The following is a 12,284-nucleotide window of genomic DNA, read 5'->3' as shown; positions in this document are numbered from 1 at the left end:
TCTGTTGTCCCCTTCTCCTCCTGCCCTCAATCCCTCCCAGCATCAGAGTCTTTTCCAATGAGTCAACTCTTCGCATGAGGTGGCCAAAGTACTGGAGTTTCAGCTTTAGCATCATGCCTTCCAAAGAAATCCCAGGGCTGATCTCCTTCAGAATGGACTGGTTGGATCTCCTTGCAGTCCAAGGGACTCTCAAGAGTCTTCTCAAACACCACAGTTCAAAAGCATCAATTCTTCGGCACTCAGCCTTCTTCACAGTCCAACTGTCACATTCATACATAACCACAGGAAAAACCATGGCAAAGTAATGTCTCTGCTTTTTAATATGCTATCTAGGTTGGTCATAACCCTCCTTCCAAGGAGTAAGCATCTTTTAATTTCCTGGCTGCAGTCACCATCTGCAGTGATTTTGGAGCCCAAAAAAATAAAGTCTGACACTATCTCCATAGTTTTGCCTTTTCTAGAATGTCATATAGTTCGAATTATACAGCATGCAGCCTTTTCAGGTTGGCTTCTTTCTCTTAATTAATATCCATGTAATGCTTTTCTGTGACTTTTCACTGCTTGGTTGCTAATTTGTTTTTTAATGCTAAATAGTATTTCATTGTCTGGATGTACCATAGTTTATTGATCCATTCACCAACTGACAGATGTCTTGGTTGCTTCCAAGTTTGGGCAATTATGAATAAAGGTGCTGTAAACATCTTTGTGCAAGTTTTTCATGCACAAATTTTTCAGCTACTTTTGGTAAATAACAAGGAGTGTGATTGCTGAACCATATGATAAGAACTTGTTTAGAAACTGCCGAGTTGTCTTCCAAGGTCTCTGTACCAAAGAGTCTTCCAAAGTCTCTGGAAATTTTACATTTCCATCAGCAGTTAATGACAGTTACCATTGCTCCCCATCTTCACCAGGATTCGGTGATGTTGGTGTTCTGGATTTGGGCCATTCTAATACATCTTAGTGAATCCTGACTGTTGTTTTAACTTACATTTCCCAGATGACATATGATGTAGAGCATCTTTTCATATGTTTAGTTTCCATCCATATTTCTTCTTTGGTGAGGTGTCTGTTAAGGTCTTTGGACTATTTTTTTAAAGTCAGGATGTTTATTCTTATTTTAGAGTGTTTTAGGATTTCTTTATGTATTTTGGATAATAGACCTTTATCTAATAGACTTTGTCAAATATTTTTTCACTGTCTGTGACTTGTCTTCTCAATCTCCTGGCAGTGTCTTTTTGCAGAGCAGAAGTTTTTAATTTTTATGAAGCCCAGCTTATCAATTATTTCTTTCATGGATCATACCTCTGGTGATATATCTAAAAAGTCATCAGTATACACAAGGTCATTTAGATTTTCACCTTAAAATATGTTAGGAGTTACCTTCTAGGCATTTGATAATTTTATGTATTACATTGAGGTCTGTGATCCATTTTGAATTAACTTTTGTGAAGGGTATAATGTCTGTGTCTAGATTTGTGTTTTTGCATATGGATGTCCAGTTGTTCAATCAACATTTGTTGAAAAAAACTAGCTGCAGTCCATGGGGTCGCTGAGGGTCGGACACAACTGACCGACTTCACTTTCACTTTTCACTTTCTTGCATTGGAGAAGGAAATGGCAACCCACTCCAGTGTTCTTGCCTGGAGAATCCCAGGGACTTGGGACCCTGGTGGTCTGCCGACTATATGGGATCACACAGAGTCAGACACGATTGAAGTGACTTAGCAGCAGCAGCAGCGTCATTGTATTTCCTTTGCTTCTTTGTCAAAGATCTGTATGGGGTCTGGGCTGTCTCTTCTGTTCCATGTATCTATTTGTCTATTCTTTTGCTAACACCACACTGTCTTAATTATTGCAGCTTTGTCTTAAGTCTTGAAATCAAGTAATATCAGCCTTCTGACTTGGTTCTTCCCTTGAATATTGTGTTAGCTATTCTGGGTCTTTTGCATCTCATATAAGTTAAGAATCAGTTTGTTAATACCTATAGAATAATTTTCTGCAATTTTGATTGGGATTGCAATTGAATTTATAGATAAATTTGGGAAGGGCTGATATTTTGATGATATTAAGTATGAACATGTATTACCTCTCCATGAATTTAGTTCTTTGACTTTGTTAATCAGAGTATTATTGTTTTCCTCACTTAGATCTTGCATATATTTTGTTACAAATTCCTAAATATTTCATATTTGTAGTGCTAATGTAAACAGTACTGTTTTTTAAGGAATGTTTATTGAAACATGATATATTCACTCCTTTCAAATGTTAAATTTGATTGATACTGATGTATCAAACTAATCACCACCAAAATCAAGACCCAGAATATGTCCATCATGCCAGTAGGTTCCTTGTCCCTTTGTACTCAGTCTTTTTCTTCCACTCTCAGCCTCTGACAAACACAGATTTAATTTCTCTATTGTTTTACCTTTTCCAGAATATTATAGAGATTCAGTCAAGTTGTATTTAGCCTTTTGTATCATCTGGCCTGTTTCAAATTCCACTTGTTCACTGTTGGTATATAGGAATGAAATTACTTTTTATGTAATTACATCCTATCCTACAAACTTGCTATAATCATTATTAGTTCTGGGAGATTTTTTGTCAGTTCTTTTAAATTATCTGTATAGTTGATCACGTCATCTGACAACAAAGACATTTTTATTTATTCTATTCAAATATGTGTACCTTTTATTTCCTTTACTTATCTTATTGCATTAGCTACTACTACTACTGCTGCTAAGTCGCTTCAGTCATGTACGACTCTGTGCGATGTGCGACCCTATAGACGGCAGCCCACCAGGCTCCCCGTCCCTGGGATTCTCCAGGCAAGAACACTGGAGTGGGTTGCCATTTCCTTCTCCAATACATAAAAGTGAAAAGTGAATGGGAAGTCGCTCAGTCGTGTCCAACTTTTAGCGACCCCATGGACTGCAGCCCACCAGGCTCCTCCATCCATGGGATTTTCCAGGCAAGAGTACTGGAGTGGGGTGCCATTGCCTTCTCCCTAGAACTTCTAATACAGTGTTGAAGAGGAGAGGTAAAAGGGGGCACCCTGTCTTGTACCTGATCTTAGTGAGAAAACTTCAAGTTTCTCACCATTAAATATAATGTTTAGATGTAGGATTTTTGTGGGTATTGTTTATAAGTTAAGGAAATTCCCCTCTAATCCTTGTTTCCTGAGAGTTTTAATCATGAATGGAACATGCATTTTATCAAATGGTTTTTTCTATATCTGCTGATATGATGATGTGATTTTTCTATTTTAGGCTGTTGATAATTATATTAACTGATTTTCAAATGTTGAAGCACGTGGTCGTTGTATATAACTTTTAACCTGAATGTGGCTGTGTACAAGCTCACTAGCTACATCAAATTAATCTCTAACAAATTAGATTACTCTGTGCTTACTTGGAAAAGCTTGGACTTGCATCAAGGTCCCTTCCCTTTTGTTGTTCTTCCAGATCCTGTTGTGGTTTCTATTGCAGATGGGTTTCTCTGAGCCATGAAGATTGCATGGTTGAAGGGTAAGGTTGTCTCCATTGCAAACTCTAGAAGAAAGTAGTACTTCCTGATGGGAATGACCCATCTCTAGTAACAAAGATTTAAGAAAGTAGTAGATTGAGAGTTAAATTTGTTTAAATAACAAATTGATAATTTTCTGTAAAAAAAAAAATACTACATCAAAGGGTGAAATTAGTGACCATTTAGAATAAAGAATGCCCATGTGAAAATATTAGATAAAAGTTAGTCATTGGAGAAGGAAGCTCCATGATTTTTGCACATATGCACATGGCAATTGTTATCCTTTCTGAGCAGAATAGTAAAACAAGTATTTGCATTCCCAAATTTTAGTTAAAAGACGTATTATTAACAACATCCAGAATTTACTTACAAATTCTTATACCCATCCCCAAAATCTAGGACCAAATTAATGCACAGCTTATTAGCTTATTATAAGCAAACTGGAAACTGTAACTCTAGAACATGCACAAATTCCAAAAATAAGATATAAATAAGATATTATGAAAGTTTTCTTGGAAAGAGGACTAATTGAACTGGGAAATTAAAAATGAATTCCAATTCATTTTATAATTAATTATTGTTATGACATAAAAATTGTATAGTGTGTGGAAAATACATCAGAAAACACAATTTCATCATCCCAACAAATCTGTTATCTGTGTTATACATCTTTCAAGCATGTTTTCACATGTATACATATATAGATTTTCACTGTCAAAGCATCCCTACTCAGAGGAAGTCTGAAATTATACCAGGCTCCATAACTTTGCTTTAACTAATGTTTTTTGGTTGAAGGGTAAGGTGGTCTCCATTTCAAACTCTAGAAAAAAAGTATCACTTCCTGTTGGGAGTGACCTCATCTGTGTGTGTGTTTGTGTGTGTGTGACCCACATCCTGTGTGTGTGTGTATATGTTGGTTTAGGGATTTTTTTTTAAATAGAAGTATGGTTGCTTTACAGTGTTGTGTTAATTTATGCTGTATAGCAAAGCAATTCAAATATATATATATATGTATGTATGTATGTATATACACACACACACACACTTTTAAATTCTTGTCCATGATGGTTTATCACAGGATATTGAATATAGTTCTTTGTGCTGTATAGTAGGACCTATTGTTTATCCATTCTGTATATAGTAGTTTGCACGTGCTAACCCCAGCCTCCCACTCCATCCCTTCCCTAATCCTTTCCTTCTTGGCAACTAGAAGTCTGTTCTCTGTGTCTGTGAATCTCTGTTCTCTGTTTCTGTTTCATAGATTGGTTCATTTTTAGATTGCACATATAAGTAATATCATATGGTATTTGTCTCTCTCTTTATGACTTCACTTAGTATATTAATCTCTAGTTGCACCATTTTGAGGTATTTTTTTAAATGACATATGTTTTGCTACTTTAGTTATTTTATCAAATAATGTAACATTTGATATACAGGCAGATCCAGTGAATTTCTTCTTGGTGTACTATAAGAGTAATATTAAACACTGCTGCTGCTGCTAAGTCACTTCAGTCGTGTCTGACTCTGTGTGACCCTATAGATGGCAGCCCACCAGGCTCCCCCATCCCTGGGATTCTCCAGGCAAGAACACTGGAGTAGGTTGCCATTTCCTTAAACACTACGTGATTACAAATATGTTTTTTGCACTCAAGTTCATGTCACATAATTAATTTAATATAAACTTATTGAATCTAAAAGAATGAGATTCATTTCTGTGATCACTATTTGTTAGAATCCTATTCCCTACCTCTTACCTATAAAGGAACACTGTGCAAATCCGCTCTGTTTGAGAGACCTGGTTCTTATCAGAACAGTGAGTGATAAAGGTGATGAGAACGTGTAAGGTGTCTGCTTGACAGTTTCCTTGGTGAATGGGAAGTAGCCACAGTGCTTGGCCAAAGTGAGCTGTACTTCTGCTCTCGCTTTGCCAGATGAATTGTACTGTCAATACAACTGCATACTGAAACTCATGAATGAAAACCAACAGTATTTCTCCAAGCCTAAACTTCTAGCACCTATTTTCCTTTTCCATTCTGACATTGTGGTTAAAATGTGATTTTTTTAATGAGTTTTTTTAATTATGAATGCAACTCTGACGATATATCAGGATAGGCCATTTTGATAAAAATGGTACTTGTTTTATCTCAACATTTGCTATTTAGGAATTAGCTTTTTAGTGGTAAAATTACTTTTTGTTTATTTTTGTGGTTTTATATGAGCTACTTATTAATTTACTCACTTATTTGTTTTTTGCTGGTAGAGGGTATATTATGGAGATAACCAGCTAAAACATCTGAATAAACAATGCAATTATCTGAATAGTTCACCTACATCATGGCTGACATCTGGATACTGGAAATTATTCTCAATTTCTATTTGGATGACTATAAATGATACTATAGGAAAGTTCTGACCAAACTAGATAGCATATTAAAAAGCAGAGATATTACTTTGCCAACAAAGGTCCATCTAGTCAAGGCTATGGTTTTTCCAGTAGTCATGTATGGATGTGAGAGTTGGACTGTGAAGAAAGCTGAGTGCTGAAGAATTGATGCTTTTGAACTGTGGTGTTGGAGAAGACTCTTGAGAGTCCCTTGGACTGCAAGGAGATCCAACCAGTCCATCCTAAAGGAGACCAGCCCTGGGTGTTCATTGGAAGGACTGATGCTGAGGCTGAAACTTCAATACTTTGGCCACCTCATGCGAAGAGTTGACTCATTGGAAAAGACCCTGATGCAGGGAGAGATTGGGGGCAGGAGGAGAAGGGGACGAGAGGATGAGATGGCTGGATGGCATCACCGACTCGATGGACATGAGTTTGGGTGAACTCCAGGAGTTGGTGATGGACAGGGAGGCCTGGCGTGCTGAGGTTCATGGGGTCAGACATGACTGAGCGACTGAACTGAACTGAAGTGATACTAAACTCAATCACTCTCAGACACCACTTGCATTAAACAACTCAGATCATTCAACTTGCAGGGTATCCATGAAGTGAATCCCTGTTGTGCAGTTCAACAACAAAAATAAAAAGGCTGTTATACACAGTGGCATAGTCACTAAGGAAGAATTCCAAGGACAGTACACAGAATTCCTGGGAATTCTTGGCTCTCAGCCCCTTCACTTGCTCACTTACTCATTCTCCCACTTACCCAATAAGTATATGCAGTGCTGTTACAGACACACTTTGGTTTTGGAAATGATGCACTGGAGTAGTATTATTTAAATTTCCTTCTAGAGAAAATTTCTCTGCTGCCCATTTACCCTCCATATTGCCATTCTTAAACTTCTGGCTATTTTTGACCAAGTGTATTGTATGGGGCTTTCTGAAATGGCAGTCCCTGCCTTTTGTGTACTGGGAGCACATTATTCTAAAAGTTACTCTAGAGAGGGGGAGTGAAGAATACACCATCCACTTGGAAGATGTGTTGAAGAGCCATCCTCACTGGAGCCATCCTGTGAGATTAACTTTCTGTTTGTGCTTTGTTATTGTTGGGGCTTCTCACGTGGCTCAGTGGTAAAGAATCTGCCTGCTGATAATGCAGGAGACACAAGAGACTCTGGTTCAATCCCTGGGTTGGGAAGATCCACTGGAAGAGGAAATGGCAACCTGCTCCAGTATTCCTGCCTAGAAAATTCCATGCACAAAGAAGCCTGATGGGCTGCAGTCCAAGCCTGGTGAGCTACAATCCATTGGGTTGCAGAGTCAGACACGACTGAGCAACTGAGCATACATTGTTATTGTTGAGCATTCTCTGTCTCTCTCTTTCTCTCCACCCCCCCTCCACACCTTGCCCTCTCTCTCCTTCTCCCTCTTCTCACTGTCATTTCAATCACAAAGTGCTCTGCAGGTGTGATTCATCATTGAAAATACACTCTTGTTACAGACAATTTAGTTTATGTGCTGGAGCAAATGCAGAGTTACAGACAATTTATTTCATGCAACCAGGAAGTTTTCGTATAGGATCATAGCTCCTACTTGGAGGAGCTAAGGACAACAGAAAAGGATTCAGCAGGTTTATGTACAGTTAAAGCAAAAGAAAGGGAGACAGTTTGTGAGCAGCTGAAGCGTTGCAGAAAAGGGAGAGTTTGTGTCTCTCACTGTCTGTACTGCCTTTGATCATTCTCCATTGTAGAAATTATTTTTGTGGACAAAGGCAGAAGCAGAAAACGACAGTATAAATTAGAATTCATCCCTTGTCAGAAAGCGACAGGTGTATCTTAAGGGAAGTATAACAGTGTGTGTTTTCTGCATGAGCAACAACCTATGGGAACTAGAATCTAGGAGGCAGCTGGGAATTGGTAGGACAAGAATCAGAAGTCAAAATGGGGGAGGGAGGAGAAAATCGGGGAAAGCTTTGCATAGTGCCAGGGCCCAAGCCAAGGTTTCAAGACTTGAAAGATCCTACTCAGGGCAGAAGAGGGAATCAGTACATTCTCAGAGATCTACTGGTGACTGACACATCTCAGGGCTGACAGCTTCCAGGGAGAGACAACCACACACACACACACCCTTCCCTGGTCCTGTAGACAGATGAAATTCAGTCCTATAGTAAAATAGAGGTTCTTTGTGACACCAGGGACTGTATAGTCCATGGAATTCTCCAGGCCAGAATACTAGAGTGGGTAGCTGTTCCCTTCTCCCGGCAATCTTCCCAACACAGGGATCAAACCCAGGTCTCCCACATTGCAGGCAAATTCTTTACCATCTGGGCCACCAGGGAAGCCCAAGAATACTGGAATGGGTAGCCTATCTCTTCTCCAGTGGATCTTCCTGACTCAGGCATCCAACTGGGGTCTCCTGCATCACAGGTGCATTCTTTACTAGCTGAGCTACCAGCGTAGCTGAGGGCAGGCCAGGGTGGGTTTGTCATATGAGTTACATTATTTTCAACTTCTCATCCCTTTGGGGGTAGACTTATATGCCTTATCTTTTGATAATGGTAAATTCTTTTTTGATATTTTGATTGCCTTCTTCATGGATATATTACCCTTGGATGTAGTATTCTGAGTGAGTGAAAGTTGCTCAGTCGTGTCTGACTCTTTGCAACCCCATGGACTGTATAGTCCATGGAATTCCCCAGGCCAGAATACTGGAGTGGGTAACCTTTCCCTTCTCCAGAGGATCTTCCAAACCCAGGGATCAAACCCAGGTCTCCCTCATTTCAGGCAGATTCTTTAGCAGCTGAGCCACAGAGGAAGCCCAAGAATACTAGAATGCGTAGCCTATCCCTCCTCCAGGGGATCTTCCTAACCCAGGAATCGAACCAGGGTCTCCTGCAATTCCCGCGGATTCTTTACCAACTGAGCTGTCAGAGAAGCCCAATATTCTATGTTGCTTTTATTGAAAATAAGAAATCTGTTTTGTGTAAAAGAGAAAAAGAAGTTTACTAATTACTCTTCTCAGATGTTAATTGTATTACCAGTACTTATTTACTTGGAATCTTTGCATAATAATCACAAGCTTTGATGTATGCTACAGTATTGATGTACTGTAATGTAAATATAAATTCCATTTGTATTAGAGAATTCCCTGCACAGCTTCTCTGAAGTTAATGAATCTGTACAATACATCACAGACTGAGTATTTCTTCCTCTTTTTGATGTGATGTGAGTGGATTATATTATATAAACATTTGACCCTTTTTCTCAAAGAGGCTGAGATTATTCCAAGAGAAAGACTTGTGTCTTTTACTTGTCATTGATCACAGTTTACAATTCTCCAGATGTACTGAATAAGTAGAGAATATCAGATATTTGAAAATTTTCATTTAATTAGCTTTTAATTAACTTTCTATGTCCTTTAATGAGAATCCCAGTTCTTTGTAATCATACAGAGTTCGTGACTCCTATGCTTCCTTAATGCCACTGAAACCGTAATTTTAAATAATAATTGGCTACTTAAAATATAGTAGCATGGTAGATAAGCTATAAGTCTATGGCTTTGAATTAGCATGCTCTTTGACAAAGTTTTTATCCCACTGCTTAGGGAACCAGAAAATTTAAGAAAGAGTTGTTTAAAATTGTATAAAACCCAGAAGTAGCAAAAAACGAGTTCTTAAATCATGTGACACAAATATTAGTGAACCAGATAAGCAAAAATTGAACTGGCCCAAGAATTACCTCTATCCCTCACCTCCATCTCTACTCCACTCCCACCACCCCCAAGAGAGCCCAGCACAATGTGGGGAAGAACATACTCAATGAGTTAGTGAGTCAAAAAATTTTTTTACTAAAAAATCTAAATTCTTTAAAGGTAAAAATTCTACTCTTGCCTGAAATACTGTAGTTTTCTATAATATTGTTGAGGTCTTCTATAAAATGTCACTGAACTGATGTCGCCATTCACCATTTTGTGATGATTGAGCTAAGATTGTGATGAATCTTGCCTTTGAACCTTATAGTAAAAATAGTTTAAAGGGTAAACAAAAAGAATTATAAGGCAGCGGGTGACATGTTTTATTACCTGAGAACAAAATATACTTAAGAAACCTACTTATGTTAAAACTGATGATTATTGATGTACTCTCCTTATTTGATAGTAGTGTTAACTAGAAAACTAAACAACTCATTCAAAATTGCAAAGCAAGAGTTTTGCTTTCATTTAGTAAGTCCAGTAATATATATATATATATATATATATACATATATATATATATAAAAGTCCATTATGGGTTAGCTGGAAATATGAAGTATATTCCAAAGCATTAAAATTTCATCTTTTAATATTTTATTTGAAAGTATTTCCATTCTAAATTTATTTTCATACATTTAGTTGGAATTCATCTCAATTAGCCAAACTTATACTGAGATTTTCCATCCTCATAAATCTTTTTGCTCCAAAGATAAAGCTTAACAGTATTGTTTATTGTTTCCTATAAACTGCAGACCAGTGAAATATTGACAGAGAATGTTTGTATTTGATACATTAAGTGATAAAGCTTCAATCAGTTACCTAAAGATAATATTTTAAAATGTAATATTTCTCACTAATATCAACAGATTTTCCTTGCATTTATCCTAAGTTTTTCATTTAATCCGATCATGCCTGCTGCAGGGCACTTCTGTTGTTGCTATTGTTGTTCAGATGCTTAGTCATGTCCAACTCTCTGCGACCCCATGGACTTCAGCATGCTAGCCTCCTCTGTCCTCCACTGTCTCCAGGAATTTGCTTAAATTCATGTCCATTGAGTCAGTGATGCCATCCAATCAGCTCATCCTCTGCCACCTGCTTCTCCTTTTGCCTTCGATCTTTTCCAGCATCAGGGTCTTTTCCAGTGAGTCAGCTCTTCACATCAGGTGGCCAAAGTACTGAAGCTTTAACTTCAATGTCAGTCCTTCCAATGAATATTCAGGGATGATTTCCTTTAGGATTGACTAGTTTGATCTCCTTGAAGTCCAAGGGATGTTCGGGAGTCTTCTCCAACACCACAGTTCGAAAGCATCTCTTCTTTGGTGCTCAGCCTTCTTTATGGTCCAACTCTCACATCTGTACATGACTACTGGAAAAACCTTAGCCTTGACTATATGGACCTTCATTGGCAAAGTGTATCTCTGCTTTATAATATGCTGTCTATGTTGGTCACAGCTTTTCTTCCAATGAGCAAGCATCTTTTAATTTCATGGCTGCAATCACCATCCACAGTGATTTTGGAATCCAAGAAAATAAAATCTGTCACTGCTTCCACTTTTCCCCTTGTATTTGCCAGGAAGTGATGGGGCTAGATGCCATGATCTTTTCTGATGTTGAGTTTCAAGCCAGTCTTTTCACGCTCCTCTTTCACCCTTATCAAGAGGCTCTTTAGTTCCTCTTCTCTTTCTGCCATTAGGATGGTATCACCTGCATATCTGAAGTTGTTGATATTTCTCCCGGCAATTTCTCTCTCTCTCTCTTGATTCCAGCTTGTGCTTCATCCAGCCTGGCATTTCACATGATGTACTCTGCATAGAAGTTAAATAAGCAGGGTGACAATTTATAGCCTTTATGTATTCCTTTCCCAATTTTGAACCAGTTAGTTGTTCCAAGTCCGGTTCTAACTGTTGCTTCTTGACCCACATAAAGATTTCTCAGGAGATAGGTAAGATTGTCTGTTATTCCTGTCTCTTAAAGAATTTCCCACAGTTTGTTGTGATCCACACAGTCAAAGACTTTAGCATAGGGCACTTTCATCACTGGGTTATTCTAGAGGTGGAAATGTAGGTGAACAGTATGATCCTCACTAGTGTTCTCTCTCAAGGTTTACTCCCAAGCTCAAAGCCAATCCAGGGTGGGGAGAGTCCAGACCCTGAAGGGAGACCCTCACGTGCCAGATGGGTCACTGTACATCAAATCAAGTAAATATCTAAACCCCCATATCTCCCAGACAACATCTCATAGAAACTTAGAAACCAAGAATCTTTGGTCACTTTTACTCTGTTATTAAAAGACTGATTACTTATTCAGAAACACTTGAATTCTGATGCCTCTGAGATAGTGGCTGTCAGACATTTTTATCTCTTTACCCTCTTAAAAATTATTGAAGCCTCCCAAAGGGCTTTTTATTGTGTGAATTGTATTTATGAATTTTTTCATATTAGATATTAAAATTGAAAGATGTATAACATTTTTGTTTAGTTTTAGGAGGAATAAAGTCATTATATATTAAAAAGAAATAGTTTCCTTTTAAAAGAAAATAATTACATTTTTCAAAACAAGTTAATGAGGTGATGGCATAGTTTTATATTTTAGCAAATCTCAATACTGTCTGACCTAATAGAAAAGAACT

The 12,284-nt window shown here is 37.9% G+C and overlaps 1 long non-coding RNA gene across 5 annotated transcripts in view; it reads left to right on the top strand.

Moving 5' to 3' along the window:
- The window catches only part of LOC105002365, a 574,024-nt gene that overhangs the window by 465,319 nt on the left and 96,421 nt on the right, over positions 1-12,284 (top strand). For 3 of the 5 annotated variants that reach the window (XR_826946.1, XR_826941.1, XR_826942.1), the window contains one exon: positions 3,462-3,524. The exons of the other annotated variants lie outside the window; for them this stretch is intronic. This is a non-coding gene — a long non-coding RNA (uncharacterized LOC105002365). The remainder of the gene's footprint in view (positions 1-3,461; positions 3,525-12,284) is intronic. 5 annotated transcript variants of the gene reach the window in all.

This window comes from Bison bison, unplaced genomic scaffold, assembly GCF_000754665.1.
Source record: "Bison bison bison isolate TAMUID 2011002044 unplaced genomic scaffold, Bison_UMD1.0 scf7180017864452, whole genome shotgun sequence".
In the NCBI taxonomy this organism is placed as follows: Eukaryota; Metazoa; Chordata; class Mammalia; order Artiodactyla; family Bovidae; genus Bison; species Bison bison.
The sequence above is the reverse complement of the archived record's forward strand: the minus strand, read 5'-3'. Positions and strand labels throughout refer to the sequence as shown.